Source organism: Solanum dulcamara, chromosome 6 (assembly GCF_947179165.1).
Source record: "Solanum dulcamara chromosome 6, daSolDulc1.2, whole genome shotgun sequence".
Lineage (NCBI taxonomy): Eukaryota > Viridiplantae > Streptophyta > Magnoliopsida > Solanales > Solanaceae > Solanum > Solanum dulcamara.
The window spans coordinates 65393961-65400107 of NC_077242.1; positions in this window are offsets into that span (position 1 = coordinate 65393961).

A 6147-nucleotide genomic window follows, 5' to 3' on the forward strand; every position below is an offset into this window, starting at 1 on the left:
CGATGAATGCAGAAAATATTATGTATATTAAAACATAATTTTAACCCCTCAACTCAAACTCAAAATAGATACTTAAATGTAAAAATACTCAACTCATTTAAAGGTTCCTCATACTTAAACTCCTTTCTAAATCAAAGGTGAAACTAATAATTCCTTAGACTCAAAATAGCGTGTAAATGGTTTATGCAAAAAGGTTCACAAATAATTTATTTAAAGCTCCTCCTCAAATATCATTTTTAAAATATTCCTAAGACTCCAATCAACTCAAATTATGCACATCACATACCACAAAATCACATTAGACTCCAATCCACTTCATCACATAACATCCTCATCAATATACCTCTTCATCAATCATTCTACACATATTAAATAAGCACCATTCACGTCATCCCTCACATCGTCATCAAAACATCATCATCATATATTATCATTTACATCATCATCAAACATTATCATCACATCATCATCATATATTATCATTTACATCATCATCAAACATTATCATCACATCATTCATCAAACATCTACTCTAAAATTTTTATTTTTGTCCTATGTTCATTTTATAGAAGCAAAGGGACATTCTTAACTAACCAATTCATTCTTTTCATTCCAATCAATACATATATACACACAACTATCCATCTCAACCTCAAGACATTTATAACAAGAAATCTCATCTTGGGTTCATGTGAATGAAACATGAACCCATACTCTCAACAAAACTCAACTCAAGAATATCGTCAATACATATAAATCTATATACAAAGATACATTTGTAGTTAATAATATGAAAAATAACTATTTAGTAACTCAAGTCATTAAAAATCATCAATCAACCATTTGTATCTAAAAACATTCCATAGTTTAGGGAAAATTTTCAAGAAAACCTTTCTAGAAGATGCAACTCTTTCACAACTCCTAACCAACACATCTAGGGGCATATGGAATAACTCAATCCATATTTTAGGTTAGACTTACACACCTTGTTTGAAGACTTGGAAGGAACTTGATGTTAGGTCTTCAATGGAAGACTTGAATTCTTGGAGCTCTTGAAGGCACCCTTTGTTGGAGATGGATTTGGGGAAGAAGAAGGAAGAAGAGAGAGAAAATTTCTAGGGCTTTTTAGAGAGAGAGAGGCTGCAATAATATGATCCCAAAATGGTCTGGGGTGATACATATATAATTTGGGTAAGTTCCCAAATTACCCCTCCTCAAAAGTTCTGAAAATAGGCTAAAAATGCACCTGGCGCGATAGTGGCGCATCGCGCCCTTGCAGCGCCAGGCTGATTACGCCTAAAACCTGCACACCTCGTAGTGGCGCGCCGCACCAAGGACCAAACTACTAAGGCACATTCTTGGCGCGATAGTGGCGCGTCGCGCCCTTACAGCGCCAAGGCCAATATTTTCTGGATTCTGGAAATTGGCTTGAAAAACCCTGCACATCTTTTAGTGGCGCGCCGCGCCAAAGCCCAAACTACTGAGGCATGTTTCTGGCGTGATAGTGGCGCATCGCGCCACTACGACGCCAAGCCCAGTTTTCCAGCAATTGCAACCCAGGCCTGAAAATTTCTACTGTGCTAATTCATCTTAGGATCGTCATATCTTTTGACTCTGAACTTCAAAAATTACATTCTTGGTGGCGTTGGAAAGAAGGCTCGACGACCAGTAATTTAATAGGTCGTAGGCTACCCAGATCGTCATATATCAAAATATAGGGTCGTTAGAAGTCAACCCTTCATGCAAACTCATCTTCAAACTTAGCCACGACGAACCTTTTGGCTTGATTTGGTCCTAGGGGTCCTTCATGACCCCACATCACCTCTAACGCTCTTTAATTACTTAGGAACTCATCCTAACTCATGTGAAAAATTTCAAGTCCTCCGGTCCGAGTCTACACTCACGTGAAGAAATGTTCGAATCTTAGCAAAAAAAATTCGGGGTGTCACAGACAAATTACAATAAATACTCTTCATCACAATTAGTATTTGGTCATAAGCCAAATATAGCCCATCTATGAATTTTTGGTTGTGCGGTATACGTGCTTGTAGCACCACCACAACGTACAAAGATGGAACATCAGCGAAGGTTTGACATCTACATTGGGTTTGACTCACCCTTCATAATTCTATACCTTAAACCATTGACATGAGACTTATATACTACTCGATTTGCAGATTGTCGGATTGATAAAATAACTTTCCCGCAATTAGGGAGAGAGAAAAAGGAATTCTAAAGAGAAAATATGTGGAAAGTTTTATTATTATCTCATTTTGATCCACGTACCCTCACATGTGAGCAGGAGGTTCAGAAGATCATCCACTTATAGAAAATAGCAAATCAAATGTCAGATGCATTTACTGATTTGGAATGGATAAGTAAGTCACATATCCCTGCAGTAAATGTGCTTATCCAGATTGATGTCCCAAAAGGATCATCTACTAGTATCATAGCTTCTGAATCTCAAACACACCTGAAGCGTGGTAGACCATTGGGTTCAAAGGATAAAAATAGACCATTGGGTTCAAAGGATAAAAATCCTAGAAAGAAATGCGTGAGGAATAATAAAGATGATACTATAAAAAAACCTCTTGAAGAAGGCCAAGATTTGAGTAATCTTGATATTCCTGAAAAATCAGTGAACCCGAGACTCAAGTGAATGAAGAACTTTCAATAAGTTCTACCGGTGATGAGATAAATTTAGATCGATCAAAAATTATGGTGAATAATATTTTTTCATATAATGTTGCAATTAACCTCATGCAAGATAGTGAAAGTCTTGAGCCCAAATCCATCGAAGAATGTCGACCTAGATGTGATTGGCCAAAATGGAAAAACGCAAATTCAATCAAAATTAGACTCACTTGCTAAACGTGAGATTTTTGGACCTGTAGTCCAAACCCCTAAAGGTGTAAAACCAGTTGGCTATAAATGGGTTTTTATGCGAAAACGAAATGAGAGAAATGAAATTATAAGATACAAGGCACGTCTTGTTGCCAAGGATTCTCTCAAAAACCCGGGGTCAACTATGAAGAACATATTCACCTATTATGGATGGAATAACTTTTCGATATCTCATCAGTTTAGCTGTACATAAAAATCTTGAAATACATCTAATGAATGTAGTTACAGCTTACCTTTATGGTTCACTTGATAATGAAATTTACATGAAAATCTCATAAGGATTAAAATTACCTAAAGTATGTAATAAGTCTCAAGAGATGTACTCAATGAAATTGCAAAGATCATTATATAGTCTGAAATAATCAGGGCGTATATAGTATAATTGCCCCAGTGAGTACTTGATAAATGAAGGTTATATAAATGATGTCATTTGTCCATGTGTTTTTATTAAGAAAAAGAAATCAGAGTTTGTGATACTCGTCGTTTATATTGATGACATAAATCTCATTGAAACCCCTGAAGAGGTCCAAAAAGAGATCGAATAGCTAAAGAAAGAATTTGAGATGAAAGATCTTGAAAAGACAAAACTTTGTCTGGGCCTGCAAATTGAACATTTAGCAGATGGGGTCTTCGTTCACCAATCTGCCTACACTGAGAGAATATTAAAACAATTTTACATGGACAAAGCACATCTATTAAGTACTCCAATGGTTGTTCGATCACTTGAAGTGGAAAAAGATCCATTTCGACATTTCGAAGAGGATGAAGAACTTATTGGTCCTGAAGTACCATATCTTAGTGCTATTGGTGCACTTATGTTATCTTGCTAACGCAATCCGACCTGATAGAACATTTTCTATTAATTTGTTGGCAAGGTATAGTTCATCTCCAACACGAAGGCATTGAAATAGTATCAATCATATTTTGCGATACCTAAAAGGTACTATTGATATGAGTTTGTTTTATACAAACAAAGGTTGTGCAGACCTTATTGGTTATGCAGATGCAGGTTATTTATCAGACTCACATAAAGCTCGATCTCAAACAGACTATCTATTTACACATGGAGGAACTGCTATATCATGACGATCTACAAAACAGTCTATTGTTGCTATTTCTTTAAATCATGCCAAAATAATAGCAATTTATGAAGCAAGTAGAATGTGTGTGGTTGAAATCGATGATACAGTTCATCAAAGAAAGATGCAGCCTTAAAAATGATGTCAAAGTACCCACAGTTATATTCGAAGACAATGTTGTGTACATAGCTCAATTGAAAGGTGGCTTCATAAAAGGAGACAGAACGAAACATATTTCATCGAAATTATTCTTCACACATGATCTCCAGAAGAATGGTGATATTGTTGTACAACAAGTTCGTTCAAATAATAATCTTGCAAATTTATTCACAAAGACATTACCAACATCAACTTTTGAAAAGCTAAGATATAAGATTGGAATGCATCGTCTCCAAAATATCAAATGAAGTTTTCATCAGGGGGAGTATACGCGCTGCACTCTTTTTTCCTTAACCAAGATTTTGTTCCACTGATTTTTTCTGGTAAGGTTTTTAATGATGTAACAATCAAGGCGTATTACCAGATGTGTGTACTCTTTTTTCCTTCACTAGGTTTTTCCCACTAGGTTTTTCCTAGTAAGATTTTTTAACGAGGCACAACATCTATGAGTATTCACGATAACTATGTATATTATTTATTGTAAAGTTTTTAATAAGACACATTTCACGTGGACATCCAAGGGGGAATATTAAAGAACAAGTGGTTGTCCACTTGAATTATTTTTTTTCTTTACGTGGGGCCCACTGCAAGTTGCCCATTTGTTCTCTTTATCTTATGGCTATAAATTGGTCATTTTTCAATGAAATGAAAAAACATAGAAACACACAGACACGACTTTCTCAATTCTTCTGCTCCTCTCTCTTTCTCTTATTCACACATTATTTTGCTAAGTTAATTTACTTTATAACATTTTCTTCTTTTTCTCAAAGTTATTCTCCTAAATGTTACAAGTTTTATGTTTTAACTAGTAAGTTACTAGTCATAAAGCAACCTCTTCGTTGATAATACAAATAATGTAAAGAAGAAGCTTATATGATGCATTTTTTTTCTTCTTTTGTTTTTTCGGAAAGGATCAAAAATATTCTCAAATAATTCGAAATAGCTCACATTTACCCTCTATTTACTTCTGATTCCAAAAATGCTTTTTTCATCAATTTTTTGGACCACAAATATCCTTAAAACGTTATTCTTGTCACTAGAGCTAATATGACAAACTAATATGATGGAGAAAAGATCAAAACTACCCTTGAACTATTAAAAATTGCTCAATTTACATTTTTGTAATGGTGAATTTCATCCTTTCAACAAGCGATTCTTACGTAACATATTCTTGTCCAAGTAAGTAGCTCATGATGTATATATGGGTTTTATAATTCTTCTACTTTAACTTCGTATGAACCCAACTTACTCTATTTTTATTTTTATGTATGAACTCTCGAGAAGAGAGGAGTCATTGTGCCCACCGCCCAGATCATATTTCAATTTTTTTTTTTAGTATTTCGATGGGAGATGTCAGGCAGTAAAAGGGTTGTGGTTAAGGGGCAAGAATAAAACTAAAGATATATGTGCAGAGGATGCAAAGCAAGATTCTACTGGAAAAAAAGTAGAGTAACATACATTCAGAAGTACAAAAATTAGATGGAAAAGATATTTTTGATACCAAAAGCAAACGAAGAATAAAGGAGAGGTTACTTTGAATTATTCAAGGATACTTTTAGCTCTTTTCCATTTTTTGATCTTCGATTAAAGCTGCGTAAGTGGTAAATTTATGTCAAGGTAGACAAGAGCAGAGATCTAATTTCTTTTTATGATTATTCATCTTAATATTCAATTACTATAAAATCGTACCTTGCTCCAAAAATAGTGTGCAATAAAAGTGATCGTAAGCCACTAGGTAGCCATAATTAACTCATCCCAAGCAATGCCCAAAAGTCCTATGTCTTTCTTGATCGGACCACTATGGATAATTGGATGTCTCATGTTCTTATGATGCACTAGAGCTTTTAGTATCATTGCTCTCTCAAACAATTCCTTGGGCCAAGAGTCTGTCGACAACATCCCTATCCTCACAAGTAGGAGTAAAATTTGTATACACTTTACTCTTTCCAGATCCCTCCTTGTGGGTTATACTGGGTATGTCATCCTCTATCAAACAACTAGTATC